Source organism: Perca fluviatilis, chromosome 8 (assembly GCF_010015445.1).
Source record: "Perca fluviatilis chromosome 8, GENO_Pfluv_1.0, whole genome shotgun sequence".
NCBI classification, from domain to species: Eukaryota; Metazoa; Chordata; class Actinopteri; order Perciformes; family Percidae; genus Perca; species Perca fluviatilis.
In genome coordinates, this window is record NC_053119.1 from 25,421,026 (window position 1) to 25,435,192 (window position 14,167).

At 41.8% G+C, this 14,167-nt stretch overlaps 1 protein-coding gene and 1 long non-coding RNA gene across 3 annotated transcripts in view; one reads left to right on the top strand and one right to left on the bottom strand.

The window, feature by feature from the left end:
* trim44 (tripartite motif containing 44) overlaps positions 1 to 14,167 on the top strand; it is a 56,973-nt gene that overhangs the window by 33,575 nt on the left and 9,231 nt on the right. The gene's annotated exons all lie outside the window — the stretch shown is intronic.
* Positions 4,527 to 14,167, bottom strand: part of LOC120564131 — a 70,754-nt gene continuing 61,113 nt past the window's right edge. Inside the window, exon 3 of the long non-coding RNA XR_005640065.1 lies at positions 4,527 to 4,722. This is a non-coding gene — a long non-coding RNA (uncharacterized LOC120564131). The remainder of the gene's footprint in view (positions 4,723 to 14,167) is intronic.

Sequence of the window (14,167 nt, forward strand, 5' to 3'; positions counted from 1 at the left end):
TGCCATGTCTCAGGTGTCAGACTGTAGAACATGATATATCTTATACAATACAATTGTAAAATAAAAAATATAATACATATTTTAAATGCTTGAATATAGATCGGAAATTTAAATCAAAGTCTTTTGACAACAAAACTCATCTCAAACTGTCTAAACCAGAGCTCTTCAACAGGGGGTCACTGCAGGGGTCCTCCAAATTATTGTTCTTTTTTTTTTGTTGCAAAAATTAAAATGTCTTAACATGAATCCAACATATTATTAGCAAATATAAATCCCACTGACGATAGGCATACTGGCCTTATAGGTAAGGTAGCCACTAAGATAGCCTTCCACAGATACAGTTAAAGGTGCACTAGGTAAGCCTTATAAAACTAACTTTCTGTCATATTTGTGGAAACTGACCCTATGTTCCAGTAGAACTACATGAAGCAGCTCATTAAAAAAGAAAAGAAAATCCGGCTCCTCTGGCACCACCGCTTCCTGTTCAGATGCACCAATCAGGGCCAGGTGGGTGTCTAACTGCGTGTCAATCACTGCTCATGCACACCAATCATTCTCCCTTGTGGGGGGAGGGGCTTAGGAGACCGTTTTGGGCTTTAGTGGAAAGACTGAGAAGTTGTTGATGTTCAAATTTTTTTGGATAAGTCCTGGATCTTTGCAATCCTACCTACGGCACCTTTAATCCTAAGGATTCACTGTGCCACATGTATGTTAAACATTAAAAGATGAATTATAAAATCATGCCAAAAAATATTTTAAGAGCTTAGTATTCTATGCAAAAAAGGTATGTATAAAGCCTTTAGACCGCCCCATTATTGTAGTCCTAGTGCAATATGCAACTTCATTTTATACAATGGGGGTCCCTGCTTCATTTCTCTTTCAGTTAAGGGGTCCTTGGTTGAAAACCCCTGGTCTAAACCAATGCTAGCAACTCTGTGAGGCTGTGCTTAGGCAAGGCGCTGCTTTGAACTAAATGCTGAGCATTAGAATGCTAACATGCTCGCATTGATAAGGCATGTTTACTATTCTAATTAAACATGTTAGCATGCTAACATTTGCGAAATTACACCAGGGATACACCGATCTGACTTTTTTAGTCCTGATATCGATACCTTGGCTTTGGGTGTCGGCTGATACGGAGTACTGATCAGTTACCAGTGTTTGATTAATAAACTGTTTGCCTCGCTGTGTGGAAGTGACTGGGATCATTCTTTTATGTGTTAAGGCAACATCAGGCTTGACTTAAACATTACTTTCCTAACTTTGTAATAATAAATATTGCACCAGCAAAATAAATCTTCAAAATTAGCAGGAATTACAATTCAAGTGTAAACCTTTTACAGTCCCTCCGATTTCTGCGCAAAATATGCGGGGCTTGCATGATTTCATAATCCCCGCATTTTCGTTGCAAAAAAGTCACATATATCTTAGCAGAAAGTTAAAAAATGTTGCGTTTACTTCCATTGATGTATTAAGAGCATAGAAAGTATATAAGAAGATTAAGAGAAGAGCAGCCATTTCCCCCTGTTGCCATGGAAACGTTATGAAGTGACGTAATTACGCGACGTGAACAGCAGGGCGTTTATATATGTTGGGGGAATCACTTTTCTTTCTCTTTTTCATCAAACTGCAGTTTTTGCAAGTTTCCGCAATTTTTGCAAGTTCCCGCAATTTCATCGCATAAAATTGCATAAATATCCCGCATATTCCATCGCATTTTTTAAGAAAACGTGCCGCATAATCAAGGATTTTTGACCGCAACAATCACAAAAAAAACTGTATATAAACATTGAATTGAATAGATCGGCACCATTGTCACCGATAGTATCAGCATCAGATGGGTGCATCCTTAATTAGCACTAGACATAAATTACAGTTGAGACTGATGGGGATCTCACTAGTTTTGTCATAAAACAAAGTAGTGAAAGTGACGTGGCTGATGACGTTTTCACTGGGAAAAATGGTTTTCCGATGCCCATGAACGCACGACCAGTCTGGACCAAGGTGGTGGACAGACAGAGAGACATTGCCATCTCTGGAGCCATGCCACTAGCATGCTTGCATGGCTAATAATAAGTTGTAGCATTTTTTTTTTTTTTTTGCCATTTCAACAATGTAAACAGACCCTGGCAAGCTTCTATGGGTACGTCTGAACAAATTATACGATCTGGACATTTAACAGCTGGACTGTAATGATCAGCAAATGTCAATGTTGTCAACCGAAATCACCACCTCGGGAAACTGCCAATCAGCCAGTTGCTAATTGGTAAGATGTGCATCTTGCATGCTGTAGGCAATGTGGGGGTGCTTTTGAGATTTGTTTGCATTTGAGAATAACATTATTTGGCTTGGGTAAGGCTGATATGACACACTGTACAGGAAGTGGACCAGGCAATTAGAGCTCCCTCTTCTCCTGTCTTGTATCTTGTCAGGGAATTATACCCATTTACAAACGGGAAAAATAGATTCTCTGCAAACTCTTTGCATATTCTCTCTCCCATTTCCTCTCTCTTTCACACACACACACACACACACACACACACACACACACACACACTTCCGCTCATAGTGTTCTATCCACAAGGCAGATTGTCATGCTGAATCTGTAGAAACTTTGCCTTCCACTCTATCATGCATGCAATGCTCACGCACACACAAGTTAAAGCGCTCAGAAGATGTCACACTGTGTAAAAACATTCATTATTCATTTTACAACCACACATAAACACGAGACACACACGCACACACACAGTTAGGGTAATTAGTGGAAAGAACAAGGCAACTGTCTCGGCACAGACAGGAAGATGCTTTCACACACAGATGCTTTCCTCACACTGTCTCACCTACTGTGTCCCCTTTAACCACACACACACACACACACACACACACGTACACATGCACATCACAGTGTGTTAGCCTTCGGGTGGAATTACAGGTCTGATTTAAGCGGGTTGGAGATGTAGGAGGACGATAGTGGCAGGCTGAACCAAGGGGCAATGAATCACTGCCTTATCAAACCTCTGGCCCTAGGTATGAACTGTCAACACACACACACACAACACACACACACACACACACACACACACACCATTGGCAAACATCTCCCTTCCACAGTTGGACACAGCAACAACGTCAGAGCACGTGTCCCAGGAATCAGTGGGGCGGTTGTCAGGGCACTCTCCCAGTCCTCAGCGTGTCCCTCTGCTCCGTCATTCTCCAAGTGAGGGGAAGGAGGAGTGAGCGAAGGTTTGCCATGTTTAATTCAGCAGCCTTGTCACCATGTAGATTTATAGTGTTGGCTCGAGAGGAATGAGGAGATGGTGGGAATTTAACTACCTCAGGATTCTAATGGGAGATTTAGCATGCACTTTACAAAATCACCTTAATCCAGCGTTGTTCTGTGAAGGGAGGGATGTGAACGAGAAATTAATTGCTTTTTCTGACGCGGGGCCTCGTTTGCACATCTGAGTTTCCCTTTTGAACCAGACATTTTTTCACTAGTGGTTTTTATAGTTGATATATTTGAATGTTATCCACACACAGTATGGAGAGACATTTGCATGTTTTAAATAGAGATTATGTCTTCTATCAACTGTGGTAAAAAAAAAATCCAATTCTCAAGGATGGGCATGCCTCTCAATTGACATTTTTTTAAACAATGAAATTGTTGATGAAATATCAGATAGGATCACGTCACCTTCAGGAGAAGGCAGTCTTTATGACTGATTTTTTTTTTTCAGGATGCATTAGTGCACATAAAAGTTTATTAGTCAGGGAGCACTGGGGAGCTGTCAAGCCCCATGACTATATTTCACTGTGTTGCAATGCTGCACCTAAGAACACATTTCACAGACTAATAAAGCCCAAACTTGTCTCAGTTTGTGCAGTGCCACCTGTAAAGTCTGATGCTTATACGTTTGCATCAAAGCACGAATTTTGCATTTAGATCTTTTCTTTAAAGAGTTTATTGCTGTTCATTTTTTTTTTTTTTTTTGTCGCGAGAAAAAGATCTTTGTGCTGCACCCTAAGGGAAGGCCTTTATTCCTCAGTGTGTTTAACATTCTGCAAAGGAGAAATAGGGGAGGGATGGATAAAGCATGTGAGACTTTTATCAGCCAAGATGAGAGTTGCGACAGTCTGGAGCCCAGGTTTTCTGGGCTGTCTGTCTGGGTGTCCTTCACACTGATGGGGTTGGAAGACAGGGCTTGGATGCAGGGGAGGGGGACTTTTCATGTGACAGAAGGCTTTGCCTAATGGCCAGTCTGTTCTCCAACTCTGTCTGTTTTTCTCTGTCTCACAGTCTCTTTTTCTCTCCCCCCTCCTCGTCTCTGGCCATATGTGCCTCTGACATCCCTCCATCTCTGATAGAGAAGAGTACAGACAGAGGAGGAGTCGGTATCATTGCCCCAAGTGTGACATAAACAGGCTTTTAATTTTAAAATCTCTCCAGAGCAATCCAGATTCCGGGACAGCTCATCCGGGCACCTGGGCAGTTCGCTGATTAAGGTGGCGCCAGTGTTCTGCTGTTAGAGGAGGGGGTTGTTTGAAAGAGGCAACAGGGGGGAGGTCTGCCAGCCTGCCAAGTGTGTGGGCGCTGCTGTGACCAGTCAGTCTTCATAATGGCTGTCTGGCCGTGGGACAGAGCCAGCTCAGTGGTCAGATGACTGACTGTGCCGATCAGGCTAGGAAGGACTCCCTTCAGTAACCCTGGATCAGTGGTGCCTATGGAGACGACAAAGGGCAGAGAGGGGAAGGCATGACAAGCGTGGGCGAATGAAGGGCGAGATGGGTAGTAGAAAAACAAGTTGAAAAGTAGATACAGGGCATAATGAAAGACCGAGACTAGACCAAGAAAAAAAGTCACAAAAGAGGAAAGAGGGAAAGAAGAATGTAAGAAGTCTCAAGTGAAAGGGAGAGCGGGGACAGCGTAGGTGCTCACTATTCATTACCTATAAGCCGATGCCGTGTGCTTTCTGAAGGAAAGATACAAGTTTATCTCTCCAATGGGTTTTTTCTCTCCCTTTCTCACTCTTGTAGGCTTGAGATTCAAACTTCAAAGGAGTATTAGATACTAGAGAAATTTCACATTAAGCCTAAGACATAGTCTGTATTTAAAGTTTGCATTTTTTTTTTCTTTCTTTCTAAACATACAAACGTTAAATGCAGGAAAAAGGAAGTTTCACTCTGCTTGGCAAGAATCCGCTATCCCCAGACCTGGGACCTGTATAATGAAGCAAGATCAGCCTGCTGTGCCTGAGATATGGGGGGGGGGGTGTAGCTGGTTTCAGGTTATCAGCTTCAGTCAGAGAAAGTTTTCTGATCCAGCAATGGCCATTTACACATTTAAGACTTGGGAATTAAATCCCTAACCAATAAACAGGATGAAGACTGGAATTCAATAGAGATTGGATTACTTTGCATGGGGAAATGGTCATTACAAAAGCAACAAAAAAAGAAGCTTCCTCTAATACAAAACTTGGCAATAGTCGGGCACAAACTGCATTATTAAAAGTTGTGCTTTAATGTTTCATGAATAGAGGCGAACAAGACTTAAAACCACACTAGCATCCATGTGAGGCTGTAATGCTCTCTGCGCTCCAGAAAGCCCATTTGTTGCGTGGAGACAACATGGAGAGACAACTTTTCGATTTTCGATTATTTTTCCACTGGAGAGGCAGAAAGTTAAAGTTTATCCTGAGGCCGTGTTGCAAAGGTTGTATCCCCAGGTGAAGATGAAAGTGTTTTGAAAAGGTTAAGGCAGAGTGTACGGCAGTATTTAAATCAGTTTCGACATGAAGCTTGTGCTGAAGGAATTTAGTTATTTAGTTATAATTAAGTTATGGTAAACCACTCGTGAATTTGGGTTATCTTGTGTAGTTTTGGAAATCACAATTGTGTCACACTTTAATACTTTCATAACATGTTGGCAACAACAATGGTATCACAATAAGGATTCTATACAGCATAATATGTTGCTTGGCAATTGGCTGCAATGTATCTTAGAATGAATGTAAATGTCAAGGAAAACATACACCTCTGAAATATAGTCAGTTGTCATACACTGTATTTATTCAGTGTCTGTACAGTTCTGTCTTTCCTTACTGTACAGACAGCTGAATTGAACCACTGTTTTATTAAGTACGTAGGCTCTCTTCATGTCACTTAACTGTGTACTTCATCTCAGCATCCATCCTGGGAGAATGGTAACCTGCAGCCGGCGCCACTGTGTGACATAGGTTACCATGGCAGCGTCTTTAAAGTGCCCATATTATGAAAAAATCGCTTTCTCTGGGATTTGGGGTGTTATTTTGGGTCTCTGGTGCTTCATACAAACGTGGAAAAAAAATCCATCCATGCTGTTTTGAGTGAGATACGGGTTTCATAATGTATCCTACCTTCAGTCTCCGGGTGAGCTGGTCAAAATCTGCATGGCTTTCTACGTCACTAGCCAAAACGAGGTGGCTAACCGTAGCATGCTAGCTCATTCTGAATGGCAAAACACTGCTACAGCACACACTAGTTCACCTTAATCTACAAAAGAACTACTTACATGTCCCTGTTCTGTAGGTATTCCACGCAAAGTTGGAAGTGCGCCCTCGTTTAGAAGAGTTTCCCGGCTAATCCTGCCTTGTACTGACTGAAGTTGTAGAAACAAATGTGATCCTTACCTAGCTACTGCGCATGTGCGACTCCCAACAAAGATGGAATAGAAGTGCGATGCCTCACTCCGTAGCTAAAACGGAGACCTGAACACACAGGGTGAAAAGAGGAGCTGCGGCAATGTGCAGTACAACAAAAATATGGTGTTTTCCGAAAATTAAACCATGTAAACCTATTCTGGTCCAACCTCAAAATACAATTATGAACCTGAAATGAGCATAACATGGGCACTTTAATGTCTCTGATTAGCATATAACCACAGGTGCAGCATGTGATTCAGACTTTAATTATTCTTCATTGATTGATTAATTGATTTGTATAATTTGGGGGATTTTTAGCTTAGGATACACTGCATAGGGATGGCAGGCACTCAATAAATAACCTTTTTTCTTCTTTTTTCTTCATAAAATGGTTTCTGTTTTTATGCTTCCACGCCAGCGATAGCCGTGGTCGGAGGTGTTGTGTTTTCGGGTTGTCCGTCCATTCTATTTTCGTGAACGTGGTATCTCAGGAACGCCTTGAGGGAATTTCTTCAAATTTGGCTCAAACGTCAAGGATGAGCTGAGTAGATTTTGGTTGTCAAAGGTCAATATCACGGTTACCTCACAAAACACTTGTTTGGCCTTTACTCAAAAAATGCATACGCTAATTATGACAAACTTTCAAAAGGTCAAAGGTCAACTTAATTTCTACATCATAACGTTCTGCAATAATGCTTATCTTGCCATTAGCCAACGCCATAACCCAGGAACAGAATCAAGATTGTGATCATATTTCACATTTGGTCGGATACTGAATTGGTGACACTAATTTTGGCTGTCCACCTTGAAACTGTGGTGAGTCTTTACTACATAACACATTATATGAGTCTAGACAGACATGGATGTGAACTGCAACTGCAAGGTGGTAATTCTAGTTTGTTTTGGTCCATTCCAGTTATGAAACCATCAGTTAAGCTTTTCACAGTGTTGTAGAACCCTTCTCACCCTTTGGCAACCAATATTTTGACCAAGCTTTAACACACTGCATCCTATTACATCTGTAGTAGTCTGTAAACAGTTGGTCATCAGTCATCATGTCCCTCTCACAGTGACATGCCAAACGGTCACATTGCCTTTGTATCACCAGAGTAGGCAGTTGTTGTAGAACTGTGTGTGTGTGTGTGTGTGTGTGTGTGTGTGTGTGTGTGTGTGTGTGTGTGTGTGTGTGTGTGTGTGTGTGTGTGTGTGTGTGTGTGTTATTGACATCTACTGGGTTTCTTTATGGGTCTGATTTTGACTGTGTTTTAAAAACAAATGAATAATATCATGGAGATTAAACCTCCTGTTAGCAGACGGACTACATCCAACATGTCTGTCCTCTCTCCCCTCTCTCTTTGTTATACAGTGGGGAACTATTCAGGTGATTCCATTATCTCCTGCTTGCTCTCCTCTTAGGAATCTTCTATTCAGGGTAATTGTTTATTGTCAGATTGCATCTTGTCAAGAAGGGCTTTATAGGAATTATTATGGTCCGCATCCAGTCGTATACCTAAAGCAAGTGGCAACAGCGATGCTTGTCATTTTCAGGTCAGTTTTAATTTCATATTCAACCGGTTCTATTGTCTTGGGCTACATGGATGGGATTGCTGCAGTGCTCCTCAATTCCTCGATTGCCCCCGTGGCCACAGGAATTGCGAAATTCTCTAAATGAGCCGATGTAAGATTGAGTCTTTACAGTGGTGTAATGCTCTTATCTGAACGGCTCTGCATTAATTCCTCTGTATGATTAACGGCAGGTATCTGTGTCAAAGTGAGCGGGAAATTAGTTCATGGAGGGATAACGTTTCTTCTCGCACCTGCTACAGCGCAGACAAACCTGTGTGATTATTTTTGATTGGCTGAGCATCGGCACACTATTTTATTCCGCTTCACTGGCCTTTACGGCTCATTGTTTGCGGTCTGTATGCGGAAGAAGAAGCAGAGAAGGCATCCTCAGCATAACACACGCATCATGTAGTGAGTGGAGTGCACGCAGTCCTCGGTTGGAGTGGTACGCACCACACTTTCTAATGCATGTTTCAGAAATAATGGCACGCATGAACATGAGTTTGAATAGGGTCTACTAGAGGCAATACATCTGGTGGATGATGAGATGGATTTATCTTCGCCTCTCCCATTTTGCTCTGATGAATAAGCTGCGGTGCACACAAAGGGTCATATTAAACAGCCCCTAGCTCTCTGTCCCCGGTACCATGATGCATTGGCTGTTTTTGTGCCTTGTCTCTTCACTTCCTCTGTGAGCTGATTAAGTCTTTAGAACAGCATGGAAACACCACAGGGTGTTGCATTGTTTTTCAGCGGGAAGACAATCCCAGTGGACAGTATGAATAGACCAGTGACTCTGAAAGAGGCAGACTGTCATTGTTTGTAGTGTTGTTATTCAGTCGGCTCAGAATGGGTCATGTGATGGGACGCTCTCTCTTTGGTCAGGCAGTTTGGTTCACTCTTTTCCACTCATCTTCAGGCATTAAGATACAGTCAATAATTAATTTAACGTAAATGCGGGTGTAAATTGTACACTTGTGCGTGTTTGAAGAGTTTCATCCCCAAAATGAAATGTAATCACAGGAAGACTTCATAATTGATGAGATAGAAGATAACCGCTAGATCAGGCTGTCATTTTAGAGAGTCTATTATAACAGTTTGTTTTTTGTTTCAGTGTATGCAGTTTGCTGTGGTCAGAATGGATATAGACAGTTCTATTTCCTGGGGAAAAGAATCTCCTCAGCCCAATTAATCAACATGTAAACAAAGCCAATACTGCTGCGACTGTGGCTCAACAGGGATTTTGCTGCACAGATGCGGGCTATAAAGACAGTTTACGGATTTATCATTAAAATGCCCAGCAGCAAGTTTGGACACCAGTGTAGATTATACTCTCAGTGTCTTGGAGAAGAACAGTAGTGTTGCGGTTGTTTTCTTTGTCTCAAGGCGAATCACTAACATCAGGAATCCCTACTGTGTGTATCTGGTTCGCACAGGGGTGGTGATGGCGCAGTGGGTATGACACATGCCTTTGGTGTGGGAGACCTGGGTTCGATTCCCAATGCGATACACAAACCAAGGTGTCCCTAAGCAAGACACTTAACCCCTAGTTGCTCGAGAGGCGTGCGACCTCTGACATATATAGCAATTGTAAGTCGCTTTGGATAAAAGCGTCAGCTAAATGACATGTAATGTAACAGTATGTGCATACATACGGCATCCAAAAACATTAGACATGGTTACAGTTTTTGAATGAGGAGGTAAGTATCTGAACTGAAATTGTCTTCTTTTTAATTGTGTGTGTGTGTGTGTGTGTGTGTGTGTGTGTGTGTGTGTGTGTGTGTGTGTGTGTGTGTGTGTGTGTGTGTGTGTGTGTGTGTGTGTGTGTGTGTGTGTGTGTGTGTGTGTGTGTGTGTGTGTGTGTGTGTGTGTGTGTGTGAGAGAGAACTAGGGCTGGGCGATATGGAGAAAATCAAATATCCCGATATTTTTGACCAAATACCTCGATATCGATAGCGCAACGATATTGTAGTGTTGACTATTGGTGCTTTCACAAAATATTTACACAATGAGATTTTTGATAAATAATCATCAGTAATGTGGATATAATGACTAAGTGGGTAAAGGCAAATAATAGAACAGTTATAACAGTCTGCTAAGTTCAGAACTTTGCTGTAATGCAGCTTTTAAAACCAGGAAAAGACAACACTTATGACATACACTCAACTAAAGGATTATTAGGAACACCTGTAAGATTTCTCGTTAATGCAATTATCTAATCAACCAATCACATGGCAGCTGCTTCAATGCATTTAGGGGTGTGGTCCAGGTCTAGACAATCTCCTGAACTCCAAACTGAATGTCGGAATGGGAAAGAAAGGTGATCTAAACAACTTTGAGCGTGGCATGGTTGTTGGTGCCAGACAGGCTGGTCTGAGTATTTCACCATCTGCTCAGTTACTGGAATTTTCACGCCCAACCATTTCTAAGGATTACAAAGAATGGTCTGAAAAAGTAAAAACATCCAGTATGCAGCAGTCCTGTGGGCGAAAATGCCTTGTTGATGCTTGAGGTCAGAGGAGAATGGGCCGACTGATTCCAGCTAATAGAAGATCAGCTTTGACTCAAATAACCACTTGTTACAACCGAGGTATGCAGCAAAGCATTTGTGATGCCCCAACACGCACAACCTTGAGGCGGATGGGCTACACCAGCAGAAGACCCCACTGGGTACCACTCATCTCCACTAAAAATAGGAAAATGAGGCTACAATTTGCACAAGCTCACCAAAATTGAACAGTTGAAGACTGTAAAAATGTTGCCTGGTCTGATGAGTCTCAATTTCTGTTGAGACATTCAGATAGTAGAGTCAGAATTTGGCGTAAACAGAATGAGAACATGGATCCGTCGTGCCTTGTTACCACTGGGCAGGCTGGTGGTGCTGGTGTAATGGTGTGGGGGATGTTTTCTTGGCACACTTTATGCCCCTTAGTACCAATTTGGTATTGTTTAAATGCCACAGCCTACCTGAGCATTGTTTCTGGCCATGTCCATCCTTTTATGACCACCATGTACCTATGTATCCTCCGATGGCTACTTACAGCAGGATAATGCACCATGTCACAAAGCTTGAATCATTTCAAATTGGTTTCTTGAACATGACAATGAGTTCACTGTACTAAAATGGCCCCCACAGTCACCAGATCTCAACCCAATAGAACATCTTCTGGATGTGGTGGAACGGGAGCTTCGTGCCCTGGATGTGCATCCCACAAATCTCCATCAACTGCAAGATGCTATCCTCTCAATATGGGCCAACATTTCTAAAGAATGCTTCCAGCACCTTGTTGAATCAATGCCACAAAGAATTAAGGCAGTTCTGAAGGCGAAAGGGGGTCAAACACGGTATTACCAGGGTGTTCCTAATAATCCTTTAGGTGAGTGTATTATGATATCACGATATCCAAAATCTAAGACAATATCTAGTCTCTTATCACGACATCAATATAATATCCATATATTGCCCAGCTCTAGTATGAACCCTTTCAACATAAATCTGAGCAAACCAAGCAAAAATGAAGTAAATACAATATCCGTTCCACATTAAGGCATTGATACCCGACCTGAGCCCGACGGCGGGGCCGGTCGCCCCTGGTTTTCTGATTACGGTCGGAAACGAAGCAAGCAGGAAAGGTTAACACATTGAACATTGTAACAGCTTATTAACGTGCGCTTGTTGCACCGTGTGCGCTGATGCGCTCATCTGTTGACATTTCCGAATGCCTAAAGCGGGCTTTCCACACAAAAACGTAGCCTACATGTGTCAGTATGAGGAAAAAAATTAGATTTTAACTGTGTCAGGCTCGGGTCCGGTCAGACACAAATATCTTAATGCCTGTCGGGCTCGGGCCGCGTTCGGTCACGGCTCTGTCGGACGCTCGGACAGAAAACTCCGACCCGATCCGGACTCTATTCCACATGTGTTTTTGGCAGTGTCCTCCATCCACCCCCCTACAGCATGTCACCTATTTGTGACACTGACTGTAAGATAAAGCAATTGAAACGCATATGTATGCATCTCCATATATTCCTGTGCATCACTTAACCATCCTGTGTGTCAGTGACATAAAATCCGAGCTGTGAACCATCCTTTCTGCCATCCACCTCCAACACCTGCCGAGCTGGTAGCACCTGCTCACATAGCAGCCTCTCGCCACAGAATCTTAATAAGAGTCCTCGCTCCTCAACAACTGCTGTCACACTCGTGAGGCGCTCTCTTTCTGCCTTGACAGGACAGAAACTCTATTACCAGAGGAAGATGGTGTATTATACAGAAGATGTTTCAGAATATGAATATAACGGGACCGCACATGATTTGTTAAAGACAAAGCAGTGGAAAAACAAGTCATCACTTACAATTTACATAATAAACAAGCATTTTACTCAACCTCTCTAACCTGATTTCTTCAGATGTGTGATTCTAAAGTCTCACCGCCTTGAGTGCAGATCATGGTTACTTTTAGTCTGCAGTCTACTTTGACAGGTCTCATCTGAAGATCACAGTCTGTGCAACTCATGTGTAGTCAAAAGGTCTGTGATGTAGCACGGGGCAGACCCAGTCATGCTTTCAAAAGCAATCACTTACATTTTAAAATAGTCAATTCTAAAAATAATGGGTAGAGGTGGCGACAGAAGATTCAGGGCAAAAGTGTTTTTTCTTTTTTCGTATCCTTTTTGGCAGCGAAAACCCAAGCGTCCGCATTTTGAATGGGCTGGAGTGATGCTACTGTAGATACAGTACAGGCCAAAAGTTTGGACACACCTTCTCATTCAATGAGTTTCTTTATTTTCATGACTATTTACATTGTAGATTCTCACTGAAGGCATCAAAACTATGAATGAACACATATGGAATTATGTACTTAACAAAAAAGTGTGAAATAACTGAAAACATGTCTTATATTTTAGATTCTTCAAAGTAGCCACCCTTTGCTTTTTTTGATAACTCTGCAAACCCTTGGTGTTCTCTCAATGAGCTTCATGAGGTAGTCACCTGAAATGGTTTTCACTTCACAGGTGTGCTTTGTCAGGGTTAATTAGTGCAATTTTTCCCTTATTAATAAAAAAGCAAAGGGTGGCTACTTTGAAGAATCTAAAATATAAGACATGTTTTCAGTTATTTGACACTTTTTTGTTAAGTACATAATTCCACATGTGTTCATTCATAGTTTTGATGCCGTCAGTGAGAATCTACAATGTAAATAGTCATGAAAATAAAGAAACACATTGAATGAGAAGGTGTGTCCAAACTTTTGGCCTGTACTAGGGCTGCAACTAACGATTATTTTAATAATCGATTAACCTGTCGATTATTTTTTCGATTAATCGATGAATCGGATAAAAAAAACAAAAAAGCATTAATTTACATCAACTCAATACGATACTTGTTGTTTTAGTTAATAGTTGTGTAAAGGTAAGTAACCCAAATAGCAGATACAGACAGACAGACAGACAGACAGACAGACACGCAGAGACACACACACAAACACACACTTATTCATTAAATTATTACCATCATTGTAGTAAGTGCAAGTTAAGTTCATTTATACAACACACATAAATATATTTGTCAACAATAACTGATATGGGACAAAGCACAGAATATATACATGACAACAGATTAAAAAATGAATGGGCCAAAAAAGGCGAGTGAACAAAAACGTGTCTTTAGTCTTGCAAACTATACCACCCCTGTTTTACTACTGTTATTAACAAGCTAACGCTAGCTTTTCATGCTAGTCAGCTGGATAACGAGTAAACGCCACAGCAGCACCAGAAGAGCTACTGGAGGGACGCTACGTTCCTCACTCCAAACCGGAACAGAAGTAGGATAGTGTAGTGACTTTACCCGGCTGTTAAACTCCCTTCCTCCTCATCAAGGACTCCAACATGTTTACGTTTTAGGTGCTGACTCATCACCG